At 40.9% G+C, this 12059-nt stretch overlaps 1 long non-coding RNA gene across 7 annotated transcripts in view; it reads right to left on the bottom strand.

Moving 5' to 3' along the window:
* LOC147375417 (uncharacterized) overlaps positions 1 to 9660 on the bottom strand; it is a 59672-nt gene extending 50012 nt beyond the window's left edge. For 2 of the 7 annotated variants that reach the window (XR_015161539.1, XR_015161540.1), the window contains exons 1-2: positions 5988 to 6618; positions 5102 to 5254 (exon numbers count right to left, since the gene is read on the bottom strand). This is a non-coding gene — a long non-coding RNA (uncharacterized LOC147375417). The other 5 variants (XR_015161543.1, XR_015161544.1, XR_015161541.1 and 2 more) reach the window with 4 other exon arrangements.
* Between the last annotated feature and the right edge of the window lie 2399 nt (positions 9661 to 12059).

The following is a 12059-nucleotide window of genomic DNA, read 5'->3' as shown; positions in this document are numbered from 1 at the left end:
AGAAATATCAATAACCTCAGATATGCAGATGACACTACCCTTATGGCAGAAAGTGAAGAACTAAAGAGCCTCTCGATAAAAGTAAAAGATGAGAGTGAAAAAGTTGGCTTAATGTTCAACATTCAGAAAACTAAGATCATGGCATCCAGTCCCATCACTTCATGGCAAATAGATGGGGAAACAGTGGAAACAGTGGCTGACTTTATTTTGGGGGCTCCAAAATCACTGCAGATGGTGATTGCAGCCATGAAGTTAAAAGATGCTTGCTCCTTGGAAGAAAAGTTATGACCAACCTAGATAGCATATTAAAAAGCAGAGACATTACTTTGCCAACAAAGGTCTGTCTAGTAAAGGCTATGGTTTTTCCAGTTGTCATGTACAGATGTGAGAGTTGGACTATAAAGAAAGCTGAGTGCCGAAGAATTGATGCTTTTGAACTGTGGTGTTGGAGAAGACTCTTGAGAGTCCCTTGAACTGCAAGGAGATCCAACCAGTCCATCCTAAAGGAGATCAGTCCTAAGTGTTCATTGGAAGGACTGATGTTGAAGCTAAAACTCCAATACTTTGGCCACCTGATGCAAAAAGCTGACTCATTTTAAAAGACCCTGGTGCTGGGAAAGATTAAGGACAGGAGGAGAAGGGGATGACAGAGGACAAGATGGTTGGATGGCATCACCGACTCAATGGATATGAGTTTGGGTAAACTCCGGGAGTTGGTGATGGACAGGGAGACCTGGTGTGCTGTGGTCCATGGGGTCACAAAGAGTCGGACACGACGGAGCGACTGAACTGAACTGAACATCATTTTAATGCCTCTAAAAATATCCTCCTCTTTCTTTGAGTTTGCTTTTTTATCTCCTTGATGGTTTTGGATGAACAATATCTTAATATTGTTATGATCAAATCAGTCAGTCTCATTTTTGTGCCCTACTTTCTCTACTTATTTTTCCAAATTATCTTTTAAGGGTTGTTTTTTTTTTTTTTTTAACTTAGACCCACAGTCTATCTGGAATTGATTTTTACCATGGTGTAAAGTAGGGGACAACTTTACATTTTCTGAATGGAAGAATATAGCATAATAGCCAACAAAGGGCTCATTTTCACAATATAGAAATCACATCTACATTTTACTGAAAAAAGTACCAATACCCAATAAAAACATGGAAGTATTGAACAAAAAATTTGCAGATGAGTATATTCTAATGACTAGTCAGCATATGAAAAGGTATTTATTTCCTTTGTAATAACAAAAACATAAATTGAAATCATGAGAAAGCATTTTAAATTCTTGAATAAAAACCATTGCAAAATTTTAAAGTTACAAATATTGGTAAAGATGCAGAACATCAGAGATTCTCCTGAACTCATGGAAGGAATATAAATGATTAAAACCATTTTGAAAACTATTTGACATTATCTACCAAAATTGAACATATGCATATCTTGTAATCAAGCAGTTCTACTCTTTGGTACATACCCAACTGATACATATGCACATAAACACCAAGGGATATGTTCAAGAATTGCATAGTAGTATTATTCACAAGTCTTAGGTTGGAAACAAGCCAAAAGTCCCCAAATAGTAGAATGGGTTAATATGTGGTAGAATACAATTGAATCTTGAACAATGTGGGGATTAGGGGTGCTGACCTTCCTCACAGTCAAAAATGTGCATAACTTTACAGTCAGCCGTTGGTATCTGCAGTTTGGCATCCATGGATTCAACCAACCCTGGATTGTGTCGTACTGTAGTATTTATTTGTTAAGAAAATCCACATATAAATGGGCTCATGCTGTTTAAACTTCTGTTGTTCAAGGTTCAACTGTATTTTTATAGCAAAGAAAGTGATGAATCTCGAACATTAACTTGAGTATAAGAAGCCACACACACACACACACTCATACATGCAGTGTATTATCATATTTCTATGAAGATAAAAAAAGAAGCAACAAACTATAGTGATGGAAGTAAGCATAAAGATTATTGCTCATAAATAACAAGGAACCCAATATAATGAGTGTGTTCCTTTCATAAAGTGAAAATAGTGTTAGTCACTCAGTCATGTCAGACTCTTTGTGACCCCATAGACTGTAGCCCACCAGGCTTCTCTCTGTCCATGAAATTCTCCAGGCAAGAATACTGGAGTGGTAGCCATTCCCTTCTCCAGGGGATCTTCCTGACCCAGGCATCAAACCTGGGTCTCCTGCATTGCAGGCAGATTCTTTACTGTCTGAGTCACCAAGGAAACCCCATTAGTTGTTAGTTTCTTGGGACTGCCATAAGAAAACACCACAGACTGTGTGGTTTAAACATCAGAAATGTATTTTCTCATGATTCTGAAGGCTATAAGTTTGAGATCAAGGTGTCAGCTGCTTCTGCTGCTGCTAAGTCGTTTCAGTCGTGTCCAACTCTGTGCGACCCCACAGACAGCAGCCCACCAGGCTCCCCCATCCCTGGGATTCTCCAGGCAAGAACACTGGAGTGAGTTTCCATTTCCTTCTCCAATGCATGAAAGTGAAAAGTGAAAGGAAAGTCGCTCAGTTGTGTCTGACTCTTCACAACCCCATGAACTGCAGCCCACCAGGCTCCTCCATCCATGGGATTTTCCAGGCAAGAGTACTGGAGTGGGGTGCCATTGCCTTCTCCAAAGTGTCAGCAGAGTTAGTTTATTCCAAGCCCTTCTTGACTTATGGATGGCTATCTTTCCATAGTGTCTTCACCTGGTTTTTCCTCTGTGCATATTTTGTCCTATTTTCCTCTTCTTATAAGGGCAATCATATTGGATTAGAGCCCATCCTAATGACCTCATTTTAAGCTTTTTACCCCTTTACAGGTCATACATCCAAACACAGTCACATTTTGAAGTACTATGTACTTTGAGTATTAGGTATTCAACATTTGAATTTGCGCAAGGTGGTGGTAACCTGGGGTTTAACTTGGTGGTGATTTATGGCAGGGAATATTTGTTTTGTTTCCTTTTTTGAATGTATGTTATATTTTATGATATAAGGATTAAACATAGATATAGTTAAAATGTGAATTAGCTTTGCTGAGGTAACAAATAACCCTAAAATCTCAGGAGTATATAACAATAAAAGTTTATTTCTCACTCACATTACTTCTTGGTAGCTGTGTATCAGCTTCAACCTGATCCAGCCTTGCATAGGGAAATGTCATTCTTGTGATAAAGAAAAAAGAACAAGAAAGTTGATAGAAACTCATGATGTCTCTTCAAGCAAAAAAAAAAAAAAAACAAAGCAAATAAAAAATCAAAAAATGTGTAATCTAGTCTCATTTTGTAAAAATGTTAGTGATCATTTTCTGGTAAACATCAGTGGCAAGGCACATTAACTTCTTTCCTGGGTGGGAAAGCCCACATCAATAACAACAAAAAAAGGCTAAAAATTCTAAAATGTAGAAGTAGGGGGCAAATAACTTGGAACAACCAAATTGTTGCTACTGTTCAGTCACTCAGTCATGTTTGATTCTTTGTGACCCCATGGACTGCAGCATGACAGGCTTCCCTGACCTTCACCATCTCCTACAGCTTGCTCAAAATCATGTCCATTGAGGCAGTGATGCCATCCAACAATCTCATCCTCTGTTGTCTCCTTCTTTTGATGCTGCCTTCAGTCTTTTCCAGAATCAAGATCTTTTCTAATGAGTTGGTTCTTTGCATCAGGTGGCCAAAGTATTGGAGCCCCAACTTCAGCATCAGTCCTTCCAATGAATATTTAGGACTGATTTCCTTTAGGATTGACTTGTTTGATCTCCTTGCAGTCCAAGGGACTCTCAGGAGTCTTCTCCAACATCACAGTTCAAAAGCATCCATTTTTCATCACTCAGCCTTCTTTAAGGCCCAACTCTCACATCCATACATGACTACTGGAAAAAACATAACTTTGACAAGATGGATCTTTGTCGGCAATGTCTCTCTTTTTAATATGCTAAATTTGCCATAGATTTTCTTCCAAGAAGCAAGTGTTTTTTAATTTCATGGCTGCAGTCACCATCTACAGTGATTTTGAAGCCAAAGAAAATAAAGTCTTTCACTGTTTCCATTGTTTCCCCATCTATTTGCCATAAAGTGAGGGGACCAGATGCTATGATCGTAGTTTTTTGAATATTAAGTTCTAAGCCAGCTTTTTCACTCTCCTCTTTCACCTTCATCAAGAGGCTAATTAGTTCCTCTTTGCTTTCTGCCATAGGGTGGTGCCATCTGCATATCTGAGGTTACTTATATTTCTCCTGGCAATCTTGATTCCATCTTGTGCTTCATCCAGTCCAGCATTTTGCATGATGTACTTTGCATATAAGTTAAAGAAACATATAAGTTAAAAAAAAAAAAAAGAGGGGGCGTGACAATATAAGCCTTGACGTACTCCTTTCTCGATTTGGAACCAGTCTATTTGTTGTTCCATGTCCAGTTCTAACTGTTGCTTCTTGACCTGCATGCAGATTTCTCAGGAGGCAGGTCAGATGGTCTGGTACTCCTATCTCTTTAAGATATTTCCATAGTTTGTTGTGATCCACACAGTCAAAGGTTGCAGAACAACTGAATAATGTACTATAAAAAAGTAAATAGAAAATTTTAAATCTGGAATAAAATATTTGAGATGCAGAGAGATACATTTTTGGCTGGTAATGGAAGTATAGGACAAAAAAAATGGAGATTTTATTTTATAACCTCAAAATAGAGAAAACTGATCTAAATTTGATGTAAAATTCTGAAGTCATAACTATTTAATAATTAAAAACTGAATTAGAAAATTGCAATGCATAAAGTTAAAAGACAATCTGAAAATATCTGAAACTCAAATAACAGGCAAAAGGGTATTTTGGGGAGTATGATGTGCTTCTACAAATTAATAAGAAGAGGTCTAATAACCTGAAATTTTACCAACTGTAAAATATTCATTTATTCATATTTACTCATATGACATTTTCATTCCTGGGGTCCCAGACTACTCAGCTAGATAATTTTAAAAAGAGAAATAAAGAATGAAATGAAATTGAAGTGAAAAAGCTCAAACACAGGAAAAGATCCTTAGTAATAAGGGAAATGCAAATTAAAGCCATAATGATACCATTTTTACTCACCTATCAGACTGGCAGAGATCACAACTTGGATTATGAACTTTGTGGCCCAATGGGCGATCTTATATATTGCCAAGATGAGGGTAAATTGCATCAATTTGGTAGTATCTCTAAAAGTTTATAATGTACTCATTCTTTGAGCAAATGATTCCATTCCTAAGTATTCATGCCATGGATATCACATATAAAATATAAGATTGTAGAAACATATTGATTAAAGAATTGTTTTTTAAAAGGACAAAAATGGAAAAGAGGCCCAATTTTACTTCTATGGAGAACTGGGTAAAATAAACTAGGGTACATCTATATAATGGAATTATATGCAGCCATTAAAATAGACACTTTGATGTTAACCAAAATGGAGAGATCTTCATTGGAAACAAAAAGAGAGAGATGCAGAAAAATTTGTGCAGAAGTCTACTTTGTGTGGAAAAGAAAATAGACTGAAAACTATTAACTGGTTGATTGCCTCTGGAGAGGAGAATTGAGTGGGAGGGAATCTTGTCACACTTGCCACCCTTTTACACCTTTTAATTTTTGAATCATGTATCTGTACTACCTAATTGCAAACAAACAAACAACCTAACAAATATGAATGAATAACCCAGAGAAACTTAGAGAAGTGGGTATAAAGAACTGAAAAGATCCCAGGATTTATAATCAAGTGGGTCTATGTTTAGATCCTAGCTCTTACCCATAGGCTCTTGGTTTCTCTGAGTTCTGTAAAATGTAAATCCATACAATAAAGATCATAATGCCTAACTAGCACTGTTGTTGAGAGAGTTAGAAATAACGATCATGAAGGGCCTGGCTCCGTGAATAGTAGCCATTATTATGGAGGTTGGGCCATTTACAGGTAGGGAAATTAACCATAGAGACTATTCCATACCACACAGGATGTTTAACAGCAAGTCCTCCTCAAGGGGCACTTAGGCTTTGGACTACTCTCTGGAGCCTGCCAAAGATGAGGGCAGCTCTCTTCAGAGCAGGACAGAGCTGGATCTGCTTGGCGGTTCAATGCTTCAGGTGCAATAGAGCAGCAGGAATGGGTCTTCTTGGCTGGTTTCCCTCATTACCGTCAACCAGCATTTGGGGGAGAGGTGGAGTACTCTGGGTGGTCTGGGGTCCTGAAAGCAGGATTACTATATAAAATATAGGATGCTCAATTACATCTAAATTTCAGATAAACAGCAAGTAATTTTACAGTACAGATATATCCCAAATAAAACAGCAGAGTTTAAAAGCAGCATTCCTGTTCTATAAGAGCATTTGCTGGTTGAAATTCAAAAGTAACTAGGCATCCTGTCCTTTTCCTTGTTAAATCTGGCAACTCTGCCCATCAGTGGAGATACCCATAGGAAAAGTCATGCATTTATTTGGTAAAATAATGCTAAGGTCCTCAGAGCTAATCTTGAAGAACCACTTCTGCCTAAATACTTCGCAGCATAAATATTAAGGCAGGACTTGAGGTAAAGGTGAGGGGAAAAAAAAGTGTGGAGGAGGCACAGTTATGCAAAGGTTAACCCACCGCTTAAAACTGCTGCCTCAGTTACTTTCAGCCTCCCCTTTTCTTCCTTGATGAGGTGGGGCTCTTTCAGCTGGAGATCGAGAAGAGCTATGGGAAGACAGGTGTTTTTCCCCTTTCTGATGACACGCCATTCCCTAGGGAGCATGCGCCAACGAAGCAGGCCTTTATAAGCAGAAGCTAAGCACTAGCAACGCTTGGAGGGGAGGCTGCTCGGAGGGGAGGTGGGCGTGTTACTGCTCTTTGTAGGTTAGCGGTTTTTCAGTCAGATGGTGGTTGGGTGAGCGGGGAACTGGATGGAGGGTGGTGAGGCAATGGCCTCTGCTTTCTTGTTCTTTCTGCAAGGACTTTGTCACTCCTTCCTCCAGGACCTACCAGAATGTTCTACTGAAAAGACTCTTTTCACTTTAACTTTTCTTACGAAGCATTTTCACCTCTTTGGGAGGCCTGGCTTTTCACCTCATCCTTCTGCCTTGATTTTGAATAAGACGGCTCTCTAAACGTGGGGAGGCCACAGGGCTCTGAGATGATTCCTTTCTCCTCTCTGTTCAGTCTTTGCCTAACTAGCTTTGAGTTAAGGTGGAAGCTGCCTGTGGAATCTCTTTTCCAGTCCCCTAAAAAGGCGGCCCACCTTCAGTGCTCACTATGCCTTTTAGCAGGAGAAATAGGCTTCTGGGGAGATACTCTCTGAATTTTTGTGGAAACTGCTGTTGTTCCCACAGTGATAGGGACCTGATAAGGTCTTAAAAAGTCTCTCCTAAAAAAAACTCACAGGCAATCTGGTTAGCTGTGCCTGCCCCCCAGGTTAGAAGACACTTTTGAGATTGGGCTTAGAAGGTTGTTTTCCAGCTGTATACACCTTTATAGAGTTCTGTTCTCCTGGACTGTGTTTTCTCAGACCCAAGTCCCCAGTGTGGGTTTTGAGCCAAGCACATTGTTCAGGGACACTCTGTTCCCCAAGGCTAGCACTTCCTAGACAGAGAACAAGCAAGAGCTCACTTTGGATTGTGACTAGGCAGGTGGCATTAGTGGTAAAGAACTTGTCTGCCAAAGGAGAAGACATAAGAGATGTGGGTTTGATTTCTGGAGCAGGAAGATTCCAGGAGGGGAGGGCATGGCAACCCACTCCAGTATTCTTGCCTAGAGAATCCTATGGACAGACAAGCCTGGCAGGCTGCAATCCATAGGATCGCACAGAATTGGACACAACTGAGATGACTTAGTACACATAATGCTTTTGGAGGCTCAACTCTTTTGCTGAAGTCCTGGCCAGATGAAATGGTGGGACTGATTCTAATAAGCTACTAGAACCAGAACCCAGTATTATTCAATAGTTGATGGCTAAGTATCAGCTAAATAGAGAGAAGGTAGGGTAAACTATACCTCCTATGGAGAGAAAAAGGATTGAGCATCTCTGGATAAGCAGCCCACTAACCTCTTAATTTCACTGGACTTTACCAATGAAGATAGAGAGTTGAATGTGAAATAGCATCCAGATGCCATGTATAGGAATAAAGAGGCTGAATATGGGTTTACTTTGGATGGATATTCTAGGTTGAATGCTAGACTTAATGCTTAAGTGGAGGCTACTGAACAGCAAATCAAACATGGAAACAAACGTTTGGGGTAGGGCATATTAACTTGATAGATGCACATAGGGAGAAGGCAATGCCAACCCACTCCAGTACTCTTACTGGAAAATCCCATGGACATGGATGGAGGAGCCTGGTAGGCTACAGTCCATGAGGTCACGAAGAGTCAGATACAACTGAGTGACTTCACTTTCATTTTTCATTTTCATGCACTGGAGAAGGAAATGGCAACCCACTCCAGTATTCTTGCCTGGAGCATCCCAGGGACCGAGAAGCCTGATGGGCTGCCGTCTGTGAGATCTCAAAGTCCGACACGACTGACGCAACTTAGTAGCAGCAGCAGCAGCAGATGCACATATAGGCTGCTTCTGTCAACTTCTCAGACTTTGAGTGAACTTTTTAACTTGCATATCATTAGGTCACTCCTTTACCCTATGTATTAGATCCTAAAAGTTCCCGGCACCTCATTGTGTTAAACCAACTACTCTGTACCTCTTTCTAGCAGCCAGTAACTCAGCTGAAGTTGTTAAAGGGGCTTCCTTTGCAATGTATAAGGGGCTGCAGCTTGCTCAACCCTCCTTGAGTGGGAGGGCTGTTAGCTGAATCCTCTTCAGCTGTGACTCTAGGTAGTTGCATGAGCCTAATTGAAACAATTTGAGTCAATCAGCCAGTCTGTAATCTGGAGAACATTTCTCTAATCTGTTTGAGAAATGGTAGTTGAGATCTTGCAAAATCTCAAGACAAATGCAGGATCTCAAGAAAAATTAGCATAACTTTAGGGGATAAAGCTTTCCAATAGTCTTTATCTAGTGTCAAACACTTAGAAGTTGATTTTACCTCTTTGACTCTGCCTCCCCACTTTGCAGACTCAAGTTTCCATAGCCCATGGCCAAGAGCTCTTCCAACCCTGTGATTTATTTCAGCCAAGTAGAATTAGGCTGACCAGCTGGTAAAACCATTTGAGAAGGACTGAATTGATTCTCATGACATGAGGTGTTGTAAGACTTATAACAAGTTTATAGACCTCCATGGAAATGTGAGTCATTTTTCTTATCACCCATATGAAGGTTTTAAGGTGAACAGACTGTATGGAGGTGGTTATTTGGCAAATAAGGGACATCTGGGCTATAGTCAAGCAAGTAAATTTCAGCTGCTGGAAGCGGGGGGAGACCTAGAAGGATTTCAAATAGTGGATGGGCAAATTTCTTACAATAGTCATGACAGCTAAACAGTCAAAGGTCCCAAATAATTGCTACTTGATTAGACTCTAGAAAACTGCCTGGAAACATTTCTAGTCATCTAGAATGGCTACATACTTCAAATAAGCAGTGCCTAGTATAGCACTTGCCATGAACATGTGAGGGAGAAATGGCTGTATGATGGAGCTTGATGTAAACACTGACAGGATTTGAGAAGAGCTTAGGTTAAAGCAATTTAGGGAAGCAGTGAACTGTTAGTTGGGTTTTGGCGACTCGGTAGAACAGGGCACATACCATGCATGAAGAAAGGCTGAATATGGCTGGTACGAATGAGGCTGAATTGGGAACTGAATGAGGAAGAATTGGGGGGAGGGCACAATCTGACATTCACTCTAACAGCAAAAGGCAATACAATTTGAAAAACAGTATTGGAAATAGTTCTAAAAGCTCAATGCTAAAAGTTGTCCCTTTCTGGTAGTAAAATGCTTTCATCTCTGTTCTTAAACAACTTTGGGTCCACTTTACTTTCATTGTTTTTGTAGTTGAATCCATCCTAGAAACTAACCTTATGGACTTGAGTATGCCATGACATCAGTCCTGTTTCTCAGGTCAAGCTGTTGCCTCTGCTTAAAGCTTTCCACCACGTCTCCCTAGCATCACACCTGTTTCCAGTGTGGCCACCTCTTCAGCCCGCCTGTGGCCATTGAAAGCTGGGGGTGTGATAAGTGTGGGCTTTGAAGCTGGATCTCAGTGCAGCTCTAAAGTACTGTGTGACTGGTTAATCTCAAACTCTGCTTACATATGCCATCTATCATGCTCCATGCCTGTTTGCTACTCAGCATAAATAGATGCTCAAAACTGGCATTTCTGTTCAGCTATTTAAACTTCTAGCACCAATTGTGTGTAGTAGAGAAAGATACTAATACCTAAGCATAACCACTGGAGAAGGCAATGGCACCCCACTCCAATATTCTTGCCTGGCAAATCCCATGGATGGAGGAGCCTGGTAGGGTGCAGTCCATGGGGTTGCTAAGAGTCCGACACGACTGAGCGACTTCACTTTCATTGGAGAAGGAAATGGCAACCCACTCCAGTGTTCTTGCCTGGAGAATCCCAGGGATGGGGGAGCCTGGTGGGCTGCTGTCTATGGGGTCGCACAGAGTCAGCCACGACTGAAGCGACTTAGCAGCAGCAGCAAGCATAACCACTAGAATGGTAACGGTCTTGATGCTAATGCCTGAAGATATGTATGGAACAAATATAAAACAGGTCTATGATAGTGTGATAGCTACTTGTGTTGCATCTCTGAAGACAAGGAACCTAGTAACTGCTTCAAAATAAGCACCAGTCTCCATATTGCAGAACCAGAAACAGTTAGCTGGCTACCTTTGCTCCTGCATACCTGTCTAAAGCTTACCTTTTGAGCTGATTTTGGGGAAACAAACCCATCCTTATGGTTCAGATAATAGGTAGGCCCATTAAAGTTTGAGGACAAGATCTATCCTAAAGGTAGCAGTTTCTTCAACTGTAGCAATGAAAGACTGTAAAACAGGACGTACCAAGCATTCTTGCATGGTTTGGGGTCTTTTGAAATTGAAATATACTAAGAAAAAGAACAGCTGACACAAATACAGAAAGACCATTCAAACGTGTCTAAACTGAAGATCCAAGCCAAATAAGCACCTGCTTTCTACTCTTCCTCCTCCCACTGGACCAGCTGCTGTCTTATGTTTCCGTGCTTCAGAGAATTTCAGATAAGCAGATAAACACAACTTGTGCTGAATCAAGATACTGCCAAGAACCATACACAGGGAATGTATTTGGCAACTTACTGTTAAATGCCATACAATTGTCTAGCTCTCTTGAAAGCCACAGCTATGGCCAGTGCTACTGGACTGACTTTTTTTTTTCCCTCTTCATATGGAGAAAAATACTATCTAACCAAGAGCAGTATCCTACCCTAAGGAGGAAGGTGGCTCTCCAAAGGCAGAAGTTCATTGTTGAACTTAGTCCATCTGGTTCCAAGGGCAAAACAGGCTATTCTTGTAATGGAAGCTCTGTAACATAACCCATCTTGGTGGAAGGATTTTAAGCCTTCTATAACAGATCATGACTCTTGTGGATTAAATGCACCCTCTTCTGGATGGGGATGCCTTTTAAAAGGTTAGGTAGTGACACCTATCAGAAGGCAATGGCACCCCATTCCAGTACTCTTGCCTGGAAAATCCCACGGGCGGAGGAGCCTGGTGGGCTGCAGTCCATGGGGTCGCTAAGAGTCAGACACGACTGAGCGACTTCACTTTCACTTTTCACTTTCATGCATTGGAGAAGGAAATGGCAACCCATTCCAATGTTGCCTGGAGAATCCCAGGGACGGGGGAGCCTGGTGGGCTGCCGTCTATGGGGTCACACAGAGTCGGACACGACTGAAGTGACTTAGCAGCAGCAGTGACACCTATCGTGTAAGGAGCTTGGAAGTGGTCACTCCATGCAACTGGGAAAACCTAGCAAAATAAAAACTGGCAACTAATCACAAGTCTGATACAAAAACTAAGGTCATAGGGCAAACTGCTCTCAAAACAGAAGGCAGACACAGAATTATTTACCTAAGCAGAGACCCTGTGACTCAGGACCCAGTACTCAAG

This window comes from Bos grunniens, chromosome 3 (genome assembly GCF_055505025.1).
Source record: "Bos grunniens cultivar Pamir isolate PY7600 chromosome 3, Bosgru_T2T1.0, whole genome shotgun sequence".
Lineage (NCBI taxonomy): Eukaryota > Metazoa > Chordata > Mammalia > Artiodactyla > Bovidae > Bos > Bos grunniens.
Note: the sequence above shows the minus strand (reverse complement) of the source record. Positions and strands in the feature narration are given on the sequence as shown.